Source organism: Symphalangus syndactylus, chromosome 10 (assembly GCF_028878055.3).
Source record: "Symphalangus syndactylus isolate Jambi chromosome 10, NHGRI_mSymSyn1-v2.1_pri, whole genome shotgun sequence".
Lineage (NCBI taxonomy): Eukaryota > Metazoa > Chordata > Mammalia > Primates > Hylobatidae > Symphalangus > Symphalangus syndactylus.
In genome coordinates, this window is record NC_072432.2 from 19,465,571 (window position 1) to 19,482,554 (window position 16,984).

Here is a 16,984-nt window from a genome sequence, read left to right on the forward strand (position 1 = left end):
TAAGAGCAGTTATGAAGGGCCTGGGACTTTGCTTAGGAGACTTTCTTGTATTATGTGCCAAGTCTTTGATTACAGACCCTGCAGGCATCCCATGTGCACCTGGACTTTCTAGGTGCTGGTTTTTGGTTTTTGGTTTTTTTTTTGTTTTGTTTTGTTTTGTTTTTTTGAGACGGAGTGTCGCTCTGTTGCACAGGTTGGAGTGCAGTGGTGCAATCTCTGCTCACTGCAGCCTCTGTCTCCCAGGTTCAAGTGATTCTCCTACCTCAGCCTCCCAAGTAGCTGGGATTACAGGCACCTACCACCATGCCCAGCTAATTTTTGTATTTTTTGTAGAGATGGGGTTTCACCATGTTGGCCAGGCTGGTCTCGATCTCCCAGCCTCAAGTGATCCTCCTGCCTTGGCCTCCCAAAATTCTGGGATTACAGGCGTGAGCTACCACGCCCCACCTCTAGATGCTGTTGATGCTGCTGTTCTTTAAGCTTCCATTCAGCTTGGACAGCGGATCTGGACTGTAGTTATGAAGGGCACATTTCATTCTCTTCCCTGATAGTTCTCACTTTCTCTCTGTTGGAGGATCCGGGACTCTAGAGTCGATTTGGAGGGTAGGAGATGGAAGAGGAGGAAAAGTTACGCAGAGATACTTTTGCAAAGCATATGCAGGGTGACATTCAACTCAGTCCTTGGGAGCAAAGTCCTCCCACACTCTGGTTCCTTTCCAGCACCTCTCCATCTTCAAATATCTCACCCACACATTAGTAAATAGCAATGGGATCTTTCTTTCAAAAGCTGCCAAGATGTCAGCAGTGTTAGTACGTGTTCACCGCCTCTCTGGTTCGGTGTCATGGTGTTAATAGGACTTGGGGGATATCTTTGGCACGTCGGAACATCCACCAGATTTACTGGCAGATTTCTTTCCACACCAGCCAAGGACATTTTTCCTTCCTCATTTCTCTCTTGCTGGACAAGTGCAACAGTCAAAACAAAATTTGGATGTTTTTCCCTCTCTGCCGGTACTGTCCCCTAGGACCAAGACCCAGACTGACCCATACTTATGTCAGTCTGTCATAAAATGTCATGGGATTGAAAGAAAATCTGTAGAGATCTTGCTACCATTTTCTTCTTCCTTCTTTTGGAGTTGGGAAGGATGATAGGGGTGTTACCCTTCTCTAAGCTGCCTTCGAAAGACTGTCAACTTGTAATCAGAAGATCTCAATAAGCTCTGCCATTTCCAGAGGAATGACCATGGGCAGATGCCCTAACTTCCCACAACTTCCGTTTTCCCTTCTATAAAATAGAGCCTAGAACAGATAAACTGTCTCAGGGTGTTGTAAGGATCTAATTAGAACATACATTTGAAAACACTTTCTAGAGTGATGCAAGGGCTGATTACTGAAAGCTGATTATTCTCAAGTATTGCTTTAAAAACCACATTAAAAAAGAATTTGAAAAGCTGCCTGCTGCTGTCCGGGGGGTCCCGAAACATCCCATGGAGGAGTGGCAACATCAGTAGTGACAGGGGTTTGTGCTGGAGATGGGAACAGATGGAAGGGAAGCTATCTTCTGCACTTTTTTCATTCAACAGAATTGATTGGGTTCTGTGCAAGGATGACATTTAAAAATATAGAGTATTGAATTATCAACAGGTAACACACTCACGTGGGTTCTCTACTACCTCTGACACCCATCCACCCAGTCCCCACACACCCTCCAAATAAGTAGCCACTGTTACTAGTTTCTTGTATAAACAGTCAGTGATGTTTTAAAAATCCTTATTTCAATCAGTTCTAGGGAAAAGGTGGTGTTTGGTTGCATGAATAAATTCTTCAATGGTGATTTCTGAGATTTTGGTGCACCCATCATGTAAGCACTGTACACTGTACCCAGTGTGTAGTCTTTTATCCCTCACCATCTCCCACCCTTTTCACCAAGTCACCAGAGTCCATTCTTAATCTCATGCCTTTGTGTCCCCATAGCTTAGATCCCATTTATGAGTGAGAACATAAAATGTTTGGTTTTCCATTCCTGAGTTACTTCATTTAGAATAATGGTCTCCAATTCCATCCAGATCTCTGCGAATGCCATTATTTCATTCCTTTTTATGGCCTAGTAGTATTCCATGACATATATAAACTATATTTTCTTTATCTCAATGGAGTTATTTTTTTGTTTTTTTTTGTTTTGTTTCTTTTGAGATGGAGTCTTGGTCTGCTGCACAGGCTGGAGTGCAGTGGCGCAATCTCAGCTCACTGCAACCTCCACCTCCCTGGTTCAAGCCATTTTCGTGTCTCAGCTCCCTGAGTAGCTGGGACTACAGGTGCCCGGCACCACGGCAAGCTGATTTTTGTATTTTTAGAAGAGATGGTGTTTCACCGTGTTGGCCAGGCTGGTCTGAAACTCCTGACCTCAAGTGATCTACCCACCTCAGCCTCCCAAAATGCTGGGATTATAGGTGTGAGCCACTGCAGTTGGTCCTCAATGGAGTTTTTTTTTTTTTTTTTTTGAATCCAAATATGTGTTATTACCACCGTCTTTGACACAAATGGCAACACACTGTGTATGCTTCAGTACACCTTGCTTAATTCATGAGTAGATCTGGGAGATCTTTCCATATGCATGGCCTGAGGGCCAGACTGGGCGAGAAAAAAAGATAGAGAGACAGAAACCAAGGCCTTTGTCCATAATCAGGGATTTCTCCTGGAGTTTTTGCTGCACAGCTCCATGATTCAGCCCCCTTTGGGTCAGATCCCCCCATTGCTTCTAATTGTTTAGTGTTCAGAGTTCAGGTAGGTAGGGTTTCAGAGTTTTTAAAACTATATGCAGAGATTTCAGTTAAAATCAGTGGGAATCATAGGCTATGGTCGGCTTGCTTCATCTTGACTGGTGCTGGAGTTGACATTTCTATCTGACTGGATCCATTAAGAACGTGTGTTTAAAGCCAGGATTGGTGGTTGAAGCCTGTAATCCCAGCAGTTTGGGGGGCTGAGGCGGGCAGATCACTTAAGGTCAGGAGTTTGAGACCAGCCTCGCCAACATGGTGATACAATATCGTGAAACCCCGTCTCTACTAAACATACAAAAATTAGCCAGGCATGGTGGCACATGCTTGTAATCCCAGCTATTTGGGAGGCTGAGGCAGGAGGATCGCTTGAACCTGGGAGGCAGAGGTTGCAGTGATCTGAGATCATGCCACTGCACTCCAGTCTGGGCAACGGAGCAAGACTCCCTCTCAAGGGAAAAAAATAAAACAAAACAACAACAAAAAAACATATGTTCAAGCTTTGGTGGAATATATAGCACGGAGGGAAAAAATGAACAGTATTTATTTGTTGATGATCAAAAGCAAATAGGAATGGGACAGGATCTGTAGTTTCTAAAGCGAGGTTTGAACCCCAAATAGACTAAAAATCAGGTAGAACTCATTTCATTCACATTTTTCAGAAAGGGCTCTAGAACAATTTAAAGGTATCCCCACAAGTGTGCTGAGATCCTCAAGTTTAACAGATCATTTGGTCAAAAACAAAGATACTCATTCCTTAGAGATGGAGAAGTGTAGCTTATTGTCAACAAGTATTTGAGCATCTGTTAAGTATCTCTGTTTCTTTGTTCTTCTTTGATACTGCACCCAAACTCAAAAGTGGTAGTATCTTAAAAATGTGTTATAATGTAGAATCTGAAACCTTATCAATGAACTTTCTGTATTCCTACATGAAAATACATTGGCCTGTCTTGTACTTTGAATGGATTTCTTACTCATGCATGGTTTCATAACACGATGCATTGACCATTTGGAAAATAGTAGTTTTACCATGTTATGCAGATCTTCCAAATGTGGTGAGATTTAATTATACAATATAAAAATCATATTTGTTAATACCACTGTTGATCTGATGAGAGAAAGACTAAGTATTGGGAAGCTGTCAAACTCACAGTGGCAACTTTCCTAAAATTCTAATTTTTGCTTGAGAGCTCACACCCAGTCACTCACTGGCAACCAATACGGTCAGTTGTTTTCTTTGAAGTGACAAGCTTACTTTATTCACCTTCAAGAAAATGTCTATCAAATACCCAAATCTGAATAAATATAGTTGGTCCTTCATTTCATTCTTTCAAGTAAAAATAGTGTTTCATGAAGAAAGCCACTAGTTCAGCTCAGAACTCGAGACAACCATCATACTTTGCTATGCGGAGGGGCTTTATGTGTGTACTTCATTTCTTCACACTTGCAGGTATTAACAATGTGTATGCAAGGGTCAGGATTTAATAATTTTTACTGCTTCAGTGAAGACTTTTTTTTTTTTGAGACAGAGTCTCACTGTTTCGCCCAGGCCGGAGTGCAGTAGTGGCACTATCTTGGCTCACTGCAAGCTCTGCCTCCCGGGTTCAAACCATTCTCCTGCCTCAGCCTCCCGAGTAGCTGGGACTACAGGCGCCCGCCACCACACCCAGCTAATTTTTTGTATTTTTAGTAGAGACGGGGTTTCACTGTGTTAGCCAGGCTGGTCTCTATCTCCTGACCTCGTGATCTGCCCGCCTCGGCCTCCCAAAGTGCTGGTATTACAGGCGTGAGCCACCGAGCCCAGCCCAGTGAAGATATTCTTAAATTAAACTGGCATTTTTTTTTTCTGCTTGCACATGGCACTGAAGAATACAATGACTGCTAGAATCGTCTGGTCCCGCTGTCTTGATTTGCGCTATGAGGCTGGCAGTTTAACTTGCCTTGTTGTTGCACCAGCAGCGCAAATCACGAACAGTGAAAAAGACAAATAAATAACATCTTAGTAGTATTCTGAAAATAGTTTTGATCTCATGGACTGCCTAAAAGGGTGCTGGGGCCAGGTGCAGTGGCTCACGCCTGTAATCCCAACACTTTGGGAGACCGAGGTGGGCTGATCACTTGAGATCAGGAGTTCAAGACCAGCCTGGCCAACATGGTGAAACCCTGTCTCTACCTAAAATTCAAAAATTAGCCAGGTGTGGTGGCACATGCCTATAATCCCAACTACTCAGGAGGCTGAGGCATGAAAGTCACTTGAACCCGGGAGGCAGAGGTTGCAGTGAGCTGAGATCGTGCCATTGCACTCCAGCTTGGGTGACAGAGAGAGACTTTGTCTAAATAAGTAAGTAAAATGAATGAATGAATGAATGAATGGGTCCTGGGGCCCCCTAGGATTCTGCAGACTTTGGGAACTGCTGCTCTGGACTAAGTCAGTGATGGACAATGATAGAAGAGAGGTATTGACTGAGCCGAGGGCTTAAGGAATGGGGGATTTAATGGTCTGAGTGCAGGGAAGTGTGTGACCTCAGTATGTGGCCCAGAATTTCAGGAGAGCTTGAGTGAACATTGAGCTTGGAATGATTTCAGGAGCTGGGCTTCTAGCCCTGCTGAATAATGGGCAGCTGCATGGGCAGGGTTGGGCCAGATTGTAGGGGGCTGTGAAAACCTTTGTAAAGATTCCAGGGCTGAGACTCAGGAGACCCTGGATCGAGGGGCTCTATCTGGACTTTGGAGAGTGACTAAGCATGTACTGTTTTCAGAAAGCTTTGAGCTATTTATAATCATGCTACTCCCTGCCTTCTAGGTGAAGGCTATTAACATATTCTGATTGTCATTACTCGGCCACTTGATTGGCCAAATAGAGCCAAAGCTGTGAAGTAGGTAGGATGGTGGTCTTTTTAATTTATTCATTTGTACCTTCATTCTACATATATTTACTAAACACCTATGGTGTGTCACTGGGAATACAAAAGGGAACAGGAGAAAAGAGCTCCAGGCCCTCCTTGAACCTACATGGTAGTGGGATGAGGGAGACATAGTCACTACATCGATGAATGTATCAGTCCATAGGAAAAATATCAGATAATGATAGGTGTTTGGCCAAGAATTAAAAGAGGGTAGGCCGGGCGCGGTGGCTCATGCCTGTAATCCTGACATTTCGGGAGGCTGAGGTGGGCAGATCACTTCAGGTCAGGAGTTCAAGACCAGCCTAGCCAACATGGTGAAACTCTGTCTCTACTAAAAATACAAAAATTAGCCAGGTATAGTGGCACATACCTATAATCCCAGCTACTCGGGAGGCTGAGGCAGGAGAATTGCTTAAACCTTGGAGGCAGAGATTGCGGTGAGCTGAGATTGCACCACTGCACTCCAGCCTGGGTGACAAGAGTGAGACTCTGTCTCAAAAAAAAAAAAAAAAAAAAAGTAGTAGGAACTGGAAGCCACTTCAGGTTGAAGAGATGACTTTTAAACTGAAATCTGAAGGACACAGAACCAGCCATACAAAGATCAGGCAGAAAAGCATGCCAGGCAGACCAAGAAGCCATTGCAATTGGCCCCAAGGTGAAAACAGCTTGGCCTTCTTGAGGGGTGGAAAAATAGGAATGAGCATTGGCGGTGGGGAGAGAATGGAACAAGCTGGGTTTGGAGAGGTGGGTGTGGGCTGGATCATGTGGACATTTCTGAGCAAGTGGGGGAAGATGAGATCTTTGTGCTTTGGGGAGCCATTGAACAGCGTGGTGAGATCTGATGAGCCTTTAGAAAAAGAACACTCTGGCAGCTGAGTGAACCACAGATGGCTGAGGGGCAAAAGCGGAAGCAGGGAGACCAATTGGGAAACCACTGGAACTGTCTAGGTGAGACTGGAGGCTTGGACTAGTGGGTAGCAGTGGCTCTGGGAAGAAATGGCTGGCTCTGGGATATGTCTGGAAGGGGCGCTCTCCTGTGTTCTTCCCATTTGTCCTTGATCACAGACCACTGCTGTCCCTACTTTTTAAGACATTTGCTCTGTGTCATCTTCCTCCAGCGCCTCGACCACCCCCCGCAGGCCAATGTCATGCTTTGTGCTGCAAAATATTACACTTCCTTTGGGAATATTTATACCTGAATTAATAACATACCTAGTTGAAAGTAGTTTTAAGGCAGAAATTTGTGTCTCGATAGATGCAAGAATAGACACGTCCTTGATAGGTTTTAAAACAGAGTTCTGGGTTCTAACTGGATGTCACTTGACCATTCTGAACTTAGTTTCTTTATCCGTAAAACTGGTTATAATACACCTACTGTGGTTTATCCATAGCACTGTAATAATAAAAAAAAAGGTAACATACTAATAAGGACAGAGTATTGGTTATGTGTGAGGTGTTATGTTACAGCTCTCATATCCCCGTATATCCCATAAGATCTCAAGCCAGATGGGCATTTATTCCATCCGCAAGGAAAATCCTTCCTACGTGCTTAGCACTGTGTCATGGGTTATGGAGAATGTAGTGGAAGAATTAGACCTAGTCTCTGAAGTCAAGTGATGAGATACAATTAACCCACGTGAAAGATGGGTACTCCTGCTGGGCCACAGGAAATGGGAGGATTTGGTGGAGGTGAGAGACGATGAATTTAGACAGGGGAGGGATGTGTGCAGGTGCTGGGGTGAGCCAGCACACAGCAGAGGACAGGGCTGCATACCAGGGAATGGAGGGCTGATGAGGGTGCATGGGTCAGTGGACCCACATTGGGAGTTCCTGGCTTGTTTTTGAGTGTAGGCAGTTCACACTCGAAGAAGATTGCCCTCCAGCAAGGAGGGGTCAGGATTTGTGACTATACTGTGTATGGTGTATCATTTCTTTCTTTTTTGTTTTGCCATCAAATCAAAGTTTTATTGAAACACAGTTATTACTCTTAAACAGGGACAAATGCTATATTATTGTTACATTTTTAGTTTCCTGTTTTACAGGGATTACTTTTTTGTTTTTGTTTTTGGTTTTTTTTTTTTTTTTTTTTTTTTTTGAGACGGAGTCTTGCGCTGTCGCCCAGGCTGGAGTGCAGTGGCACGATCTCGGCTCACTGCAAGCTCCGCCTCCCGGGTTAACGCCATTCTTTTGCCTCAGCCTCCCGAGTAGCTGGGACTACAGGCCTCCGCCACCACGCCTGGCTAATTTTTTGTATTTTTAGTGGAGATGGGGTTTCACCGTGTTAGTCAGGACGGTCTCGATCTCCTGACCTTGTGATCTATCCACCTCAGCCTCCCAAAGTGCTGGGATTACAGGTGTGAGCCACCGCGCCCGGCCTACAGGGATTACTTTTTTAAAAAAATTCATTTTATTTTGGAATAATCTTAGATTCACAGGCAGTTGCAAAGAAATGTACAGACAGGTCCCAGGCACCCCTCACTCCTTGTCCCCTACTGTTAATATGTTGCATAACTGTAGTGTAATATCAAAACCAGGCAATGGCACTGATGAAATCTGCAGAGTTTATTCAGATGTTAGTATTCAATCATTACACAGGCACTCATTTGTGTACATGTGTAAAACTCTGTGCAAGTTTATTACGTGTATCTTACTGTAAAATGCACAAAAGTAATTACTTTTAATGGCAAAAATGGCAAAAACAGCAATTACTTTTTGCACCAACCTAATAGTTACACAGACAGTCAGTTATGTACATGTGTAAAACTTGAGGCCAGGTGCGGTGGCTCACGCCTGTAATCCCAGCACTTTGGGAGGCCGAGGTGAGTGGATCACAGGGTCAGGAGATCGAGACCATCCTGGCTAACACGGCGAAACCCCGTCTCTACTAAAAAATACAAAAACCATTAGCTGGGCGTGGTGGCGGGCGCCTGTAGTTCCAGTTACTCAGGAGGCTGAAGCAGGAGAATGGTGTGAACCTGGGAGGCGGAGCTTGCAGTGAGTCGAGATCGTGCCACTGCACTCCAGCCTGGGCAACAGAGCAAGACTCCATCTCAAAAAAAAAAACTCGATGCAATTTTATCATGTGTTATCTTCCAGTAACCCCACCACAGTTAAGATACAGAACTGTCCCATCACCAAGTGGCTTCTTCCTGCTACCCCTTTTAAGCCACCGTTCCCCTCACCCATCCCTAAACTCTGGCAACCCTTAATCTTTTCTCCATATCTATAATTTTATTTTGGGTGTTATGTACATATCATACTATATGTGCCTTTGGAGATTATCTTTTTTCATTCAACATAATTTCCTTGAGATTAATCCAAGTTGCTGGATTCTCTTTCATTGCTGAGTAGTATTCCATGGTATAGATGCACCACTGATTGTTTAATGAGTCGCCCACTGAAAGACATTACGGTAACTTCCAGTTTTTAGCTATTAAGAATAAAGTTGTGGTGAACATTCATGTACAGAGTGTTGTGTAGGCATAAGTTTTCACTTCTCTGTTATAAATGCCCAAGAGTCCCATTGCTGGGTTGTCTGGTAAGTCAATTTTTAGTGTTAAAAGAAACTCCAAAATTTATTTTCCAAAGGTCCTGTACCGTTTATATTTCCACCAGCAATGGATAAAGCATCCAGTTCCCTGCCTCATTGCCAGCATTCGGTGTAATTATTATTTCTTATTCTAGCTGTTTTGATAGGTGTGTAGTGCTATCTCATTATGGTTTTAAGGTTTTGCTTTTTAAAAAATTAAGATATGATTTATATGCCACAAACTCACCATGAATGAGAGTAGATTTCATATTATGTGTTCTTTACCATAATTAAAAAAAAAACTATAGCTTTAAAAGTTTTTGGGTAGAGTAAAAAAAATCTATAGCTATGAATAGCGTAAACAGTTAAGTCTCTAACTGTACAATTAAGTGGTTTTCAGTATATCCACATATATGTATAACTGCCACCACTTTTAATTTCAGAACATTTTATAACCCCCCAAAGAAACCCCAGATCCATTTTACTGATCAATCTCAATTCTTTGCTTCTTCCAAGCCCCAGCAATTGCTAGTCTCTTTCTGTCTCTATGGCTTTGCCTACTCTGGACATCTCATATACAGAAAATCTTACACTATTGTGTAAGATTTGTCTGTCTCAGGCTAGTCTCGCTTGGCATAATGTTTTCAAGCTTCGTTCATATTGTAGCATGAATCAGTACTTTGTTCTTTTTTATGGGTGAATACTATCTCATGATATGGCACTATCACATTTTGTTTATTCATTCCGCAGTTGGGTGTTTGGTTTGTTTCCACTCTTGCCTGTTACAAATAATGCTGCTATGAACAGGTTTTTGTACGGATGTAAGCTTTCATTTTTCACGGGTGTATAACTAGGAGTGGAATTGCTGGGTCAGATGGTAACTATGTTTAGCCTTTGCAGGAGCAGCCAGACTGTTTTCCAAAGCAGCTGCACCATTTTACTTGCCCACCAGCGGTGTATGAGGGTTGCAGTTTCTTTACGTCCTCACTAGTAGTTGTTATTGTCTATCTTAATGATTTTAGTCATCCTAGTGGGAGTCAAGTGGTATCACATCGTGGTTTTGATTGGTATTTCCCTAATGACTAGTGATGTTGAGCATCTTTAGAGTGCTTATTGGGCATTTGTGCAGTTTCCTCTTGGGAGAAATGTCTATTCAAGTCCTTTGCCCATTTTTTAACTAGGTTGTCTTTTTATTGTTGAGTTGTAATAGTTCCCTATTTATTATGGATACTAAACCCTTATCACATGTATGATTTATATACATTTTCTCCCGTTGTGTGTGCTGTCTTTTCACTGTGGGTTTTTTGTTTGTTTGTTTGTTTTTTGAGACAGAGTCTTGCTCTGTCTCCCAGGCTAGAGTGCGGTGGCATGATCTTGGCTCACTGCAGCCTTTGCCTCCCGGGGTCAAGTGATTCTCCCACCTGAGTCTCCCAAGTAGCTGAGATTACAGGCTTGCACCACCATGCCCAGCTAACTTTTGTATTTTTAGTAGAGACAGGGTTTCACCATGTTGGCCAGGATGGTCTCCAACTCCTGACCTCAAGTGATCTGCCCACCTCAGCCTCCCAAAGTGCTGGGATTATAGGCATGAGCCATTGCGCCCAGCCTCAGTGTGGTTTTAATTTGCATTTCCCTCATGGCTAATGATGTCAATCATCTTTTCATCTGCACATTTACCATCCGTCCGGCCTCTTTGGTAAAATCTTCATATCTTTTACCCATTTTTTTTTTTGCCATTTCTTTTTATTAGAGCTACCACTATAAAGATTCCATTTATAGTATGTTGAAAGTTTTTTTTTTTTTTTTTTGAGACAGGGTTTCACTCCCATAAGCCAGGCGGGAGTGCAGTCGTGCACTCTTGGCTTACTACAGCCTCAACCTCCCAGGCTCAAATGATCCTCCTGCCTCAGCCTCCTGAGTAACTAGGACTACAGATGCATGCCACCACCCTGCTAATTTTTGTATTTTTAGTAGAGACGAGGTTTCACCATGTTGCCCAGGCTGGTCTCGAACTTCTTACCTCAAGTGATCTGCTCTGCTCAGCTTCCAAAAGTGCTGGGATTATAGGCATGAGCCACCACTCCCTGCCTTTTCAAATTCTTCTTTGCATCAGTGTTAAGATGGATTAGAGACACAACTGTTATGCTACTCATAGCTATAGATTCTTTTTAATTCTACCCCAAAACTTTTAGAGCTATAGATTTTATATATATATACTGTTTTATTTATTTATTTATTTTTTGAGACAGCCATCACCCAGGGTGGAGTGTAGTGGCATGACTTTGGCTCACTGAAACCTCCGCCTTCCAGGTTTAAGCAATTCTTGTGCCTCAGCCTGTTGAGCAGCTGGGATTACAGGCTCCCGCCACCATGCTCAGCTAACTTTTGTATTTTTAGTGGAGGTGGGTTTCACGATGTTGGCCAGGCTGGTCTCAAACCCCTGACCTCAAGTGATCTGCCCACCTTGGCCACCCAAAGTGCTGTTATTAAAGGCGTGAGCCATTGTGCCCTGCCTAGAGGTATAGTTTTTTTTTTTTTTTTGAGACAGAGTCTTGCTCTGTCACCCAGGCTGGAGTGCAATGGCGCAGTCTTGGTCACTGCATCCTCCACCTCCTGGGCTCAAGCGATTCTCCTGCCTCAGCCTCCTGAGTAGCTGGGATTACAGGTGCATGCCACCACACCCAGCTAATTTTTGTATTTTTAGTAGAGATGGGATTTCACCATGTTGGTCAGGCTGGTCTCAAACTCCTGACCTCAAATGATCCACCCATCTCGGCCTCCCCAAGTGTTGGGATTACTGGCGTGAGCCACTGCACCCGGCTGATTTTTTTTTTTTAATTATGGTAAAAAACACATAATATGAAATCTACTCTTAACAAAATCTACAGTATTGTTAACTGTGTGTACACTGTTGTATAGCAGATTTCTAGAACTTTTTCGTCTTGCATGACTGAAACTCTATTTTGTTGCCCTTTCCCCAGCTGAGTCCTCACCTCTCCAGCCCCTGGCAAATACCATTCTTTCTGTTTCTGTGAGTTTCACTGCTTGAGATCCCTTATATAAGTGGAATCATGCATTATGTGTCTGTGACTGGCTCATTTCACTTAGGTTAATGTCCTCAAGGGTCCTCCATGTTGCAGCGTGTGACCATGGCTGTTGATTTTGATTGGTGGTAGCTCACTTCTTTTTTTTTTTTATTTTTTTTATTTTTGAGACAGAGTCTTGCTCTGTCACCCAGGCTGGAGTGCAGTGACATGATCTCGGCTCACTGCAACCTCCGCCTCCCGAGTTCAAGCAATTCTTCTGCCTCAGCCTCTGAGTAGCTGGGACTATAGGCACGTGCCACCACACCCAGCTAATTTTTGTATTTTTAGTAGAGATGGGGTTTCACCATGTTGGCCAGGATGGTCTTGATTTCTTGACCTTGTGATCTGCCTGCCTTGGCCTCCTAAAGTGCTGAGATTACAGGTATGAGCCACTATGCCTGGCCGCTCATTCTCATTTTTAACTCATGGATAATCATGTGGTATCACCATGACTCACTTTCTCCATCATAATTCACAGGGGATGGAATTTGGCAGTAACTAAAGTCAGAGCTTTTTAAATAACTGGGACTCTTCCCATGGACTACTTCATAGATGCCCTCAGTAATAGCACCTGTGCCAAAAAGTCAGCAGTCAGCAGGAGAAAGTTCTCACCCTGCCTGGTTGAAGAGGCTTCACTGGCCTCATTTCTTCCTGAATTTTTATCACTTTTCTTGAAGCCAGGAGTTCAAGACCAGCCGGGGCAACATAGCAAGGCCCTGTCTCTTAAAAAAAAAAGTCTGATCTTCCATAAAGGGTCTCCTCTCCCCCAAAGAGAGACTCCTCAAGCCAGCCTTCCTCTGGCCTCGTGAGGTAACCGATGCTAGGGTCATTATTATGGAAATGTGCCACAGTACTAGAAGCAAAGCTTGAGAGAAAGCGTTCGGAGTGTCTTGCAGTCTAGGAGACAGAAGATTCTGAGTTCTGTTTCCAAAGTCCCCTGCAGCTGTTTGCTTCATTGAATCCTCTCTCGGTGTCTTGCCCCCATGCAGACGTGGGGTCTGAATATGTAGACTATCTTTCCAGGGTCTATGCAAAGAAGAATGACAGGCTCATAGGATCTCTGGCCATAAAGCTGTGGTTTTAAATAGGAAATGATCATTTATCTTCCCCCTGTGTTGAAGCAGAAAGTTTGCTACTATCTGAGCTCTCCGGGAGGACCTCTTAGCTCATGCAAACTTCTCTGGGGAAGAAGACAGTATCTTTGCTTACCGCCTTTCTTCCTCTGCCCACTCCTCCCTGTCTGCCCTGTGTTTCTGCCTCATCCCATCCATCACGGACACCAGCAGATTCAGCTCTCCCCTTTCTCAGCTTGCACGGAGGTTTTACAGACCCTTGGGGACATTTCTGGGGACTGATGGCTGTGGTTAGAATAAGCACAGCCTGTGAATCTTGGGCTGGAGAGGATCTCCTCCTTTCTTCCCCATGCTATTTTGGTTCTCACTGGACAGACCCTCAGGGATGCTGTCAAGCTTCAGTTCCCCTGGCTGGTTCTCTTCTTTCTTTTAGTTAAATCAGCTGTGACACCTGGCAGAGCCATGCTTCCCCCAGGGGTCTAAGCAAACCCAGATGCTTTTGGCAGTTTCCAGGGACTCGGGGCCCCAGAGATCACCCGATACACTTGAGGCCAGTCTGTTTGCTTTGCAGAGACACAAGATGAAGAATGTCAGGACTGAAAGGGACCCGGGAGGTTATCTAGTCCAACCCTTTCATGTAACATCACAAAAGAATCTCCTAGGAAAATTAGGACATACCCATAGCGACAACTATTAGCACATAGCCTAGTGATGCTGTTTTGAACTTAAATGCAATAATCATCATTTCAATGATTAAACTATTAAGGCTATCAGTAGAAACTAGCATAGGGCTTCAAAAGTGCACAGGCCTGTGCCCTTTGCCACAGCTTTGTAGTAAAGCAAAACTGTCCTACTGAAGGTCAGCTGAAGTGAACAAATCAATCCATATCATTAACCAAAAAGCAACTGAGGCAGGTGTCTCAGTCAATAGTGGTTTATTTAGCCAAAGTTTGAGGATGCACCAGGGAAAACACAAGTCACCAGAGCATCTGTGTTTGACCTGTGCTTTTCCAAAGAGGGTTTTGGGGGCCAGGTGTGGTGACTCGTGCTTGTAATCTTAGCACTTTGGGAGGCCAAGGTAGGAGGATCACTTGAGCCCAGGAGTTTGAGACGATCATAGGAAACACAGCAAGACCCTGTCTCTACTAAAAATATAAAAATTAGCTAGGCATGGTTGTGTATGCCTGCGGCCCCAGACACTTTGGAGGCTGAGGCGAGAGGATCACTTGAGCCAAGGAGGCCGAGGCTGCAGTGAGCTGTGATCATGCCATTGCACTCCAGCCTGGGTGACAGAGTGACACCTTGTCTCAGAACCAAAAACAAAAACAGAGGATTTGGGGAACTTCTGTATTTGAAAGGGAAAGGACAAGCAGGAGGGGAAAAAAAGAAAGAGTAGGCAGCGAGCGCTTACTGATTAACACTCAGTAAATCTACATCATTCATGTGAAAAGTCAGTGATGCATTTGTCGGAGCGTAGGCAGAAGGATGATTTCTGGTCTTGCCCTTGTCCTGTTCCTGTGAAGATAAGTTGGTAATTGACATTGTCAGGGTGAGATTGAACAGAACTCAGTTTTAGGGCTAGTTTATAGAGAGGGATATGTATCCTGAAAGAGTTAGGGGCTCACGAGGAATTTCCTTGTGAGCAATTTGTGAGGAGGCCATCGGGGGAGATATGTGACCTTCTGTCAACGTGGGAGCCTGGCTTATGAATGAGGCAGTGACACAGGGTTGTGAAATGACAGCTCTTATTTGGGAACAAAAGGAAGGCGGTGTCGTGTGACTCAGTTCCCAAGATGACCTTTCCTTTTGGCATAATGAGTGTGGGGTCCTGAGATTGCATTTACTTTGACAAAACAGCACACACATTAAAAAATGAACGAAGAACATTCTTACGTGGTACCAGATAGTAACTTGTTAGGTCCTTTCTAAATTACTTACCTGCTCTAAGGAAAGGGTCATCTTTCCATTTCCTTATTCTGAGGCTGGAGAGAAGGGTGGATTCCCCAGTTTTCAGGGAGATGGTGGTCATCGTGTTTGCAGACTAGGTTGGCTCTCTGGGTGTGGTCCAACTTTCTTTCTGACTGCCGTCCTCTCTGGGTCTCCCTGCAGACCCCAGGTTGGCCCTCCTGCCTTTCTGCTTTCTCTGGCCGTATCTCTCTCTCTCTGTCTCTCTCTGGTTCCATTCTCCAGGCCCCACAGATTTCTTTGCTTCCTGAATACTCCCCTGACTGTGTCATGTAACCCCAAGGTTCTGCTAAACAGTCAAAGCTCATTCCATTGGATAATTCGAGTTAAAGTGTAAAAGGAGGCTAGTAGCATAATTCATTCTTTCTCCGTGAACATTTACATTTGAAAGCTTTCATCTCTTAACCTGAAAATGTGATTGGAACAGGCACTTCAAGAGTGTGGAAAATATGGCAGGGTGCGGTGGCGCATGTCTGTAGTCCCAGCACTTTGGGAGGCTGAGGCATGAGGATCACCTGAGGTCAGGAGTTTGAGACAGCCTGACCAACATGGTTGAAACCCCCTCTCTACTAAATACAAAAAAAATTAGTCAGGTGTGGTGGTGCATGCCTGTAGTCCCAACTACTTGGGAGGCTGAGGCAGGAGAATTGCTTGAACCTGGGAGGCGGAGGTTGCAGTGAGCCGAGATTGCGCCACTGCACTCCAGCCTGGGTGACAGAGCGAGAATCCATCTCAAAAAAAAAAAAAAAAAAAAAAAAAGAGTGTGGAAAATAGCTTTTCTTTCCCAAGCGACACATTCGGTCCCTTAAACCACATCATTGACACCATCTGTACGCCATCCATGCACAAGCCCGGGCCTGAGTTCTGGTCGTTTGTCCTGCTCTGGAGGAAGATTCAACCTCTGTGGATCCCAGGGATGTCTTTTATGAGTATTTATCTGAAACTGCTAATGAACAGGATTCTTACCTTTTAAATGCAATTCTTTTCATGAACAAGAGGAACTTGATATGCATCTGTTAATGATGAAATATTAACATGGTTGATGAAGTTGGCAATAAATCTTTCCTATGGTTTGAAAACTACTTCTAAAGTGTGTTGGAAAGGTCCCGTGAGGCTGGATTTTCTGTTATAAGAAGCAGTAATTAATTGAAACGCTCTGTGAGGGTTATTTCTTTAGCCCCTCCCCACTCCATGTTGCAAATATGTTTCTCTCATGCCTGGGATTTATGCTTCTGGAGAGATCTGTCCAAGGAAATTGACTTTAGATGCTACAGTTGTTAACTTTGCAATCAGCTACTGTTAATAGCTTTATGGGGGCGGGGGTTCTCTTCCTTTGAGAAGTTTATGGACAGTGGTGTCCACAGGCACTTAAGGACCCTAAGAGAAAAATTTAGAGGACACTGCTTACCCTCTTAAAGACACGACACTTTCTTTTCTTTTTCTTCCTTTCCTTTCCCCTTTCCTTTCCTTTTTTTGAGACAAGGTCTCACTCTGTTGCCCAGGCTGAAATGCAGTGGCGTGATTTCAGCTCACAGCAACCTCTGCCTCCCAGGTTCAAGCGATTCTCCTGCCTCAGCCTCCTGAGTAGCTGGGGTTACAGGCACTTGCCGCCATGCCCAACTAATTTTTCTGTTTTTTGGTAGAGATG

The 16,984-nt window shown here is 44.1% G+C and overlaps 1 protein-coding gene across 9 annotated transcripts in view; it reads left to right on the top strand.

The window, feature by feature from the left end:
- Window positions 1-16,984, top strand: part of CCDC3 (coiled-coil domain containing 3) — a 202,887-nt gene that overhangs the window by 99,138 nt on the left and 86,765 nt on the right. The window lies entirely within an intron of this gene.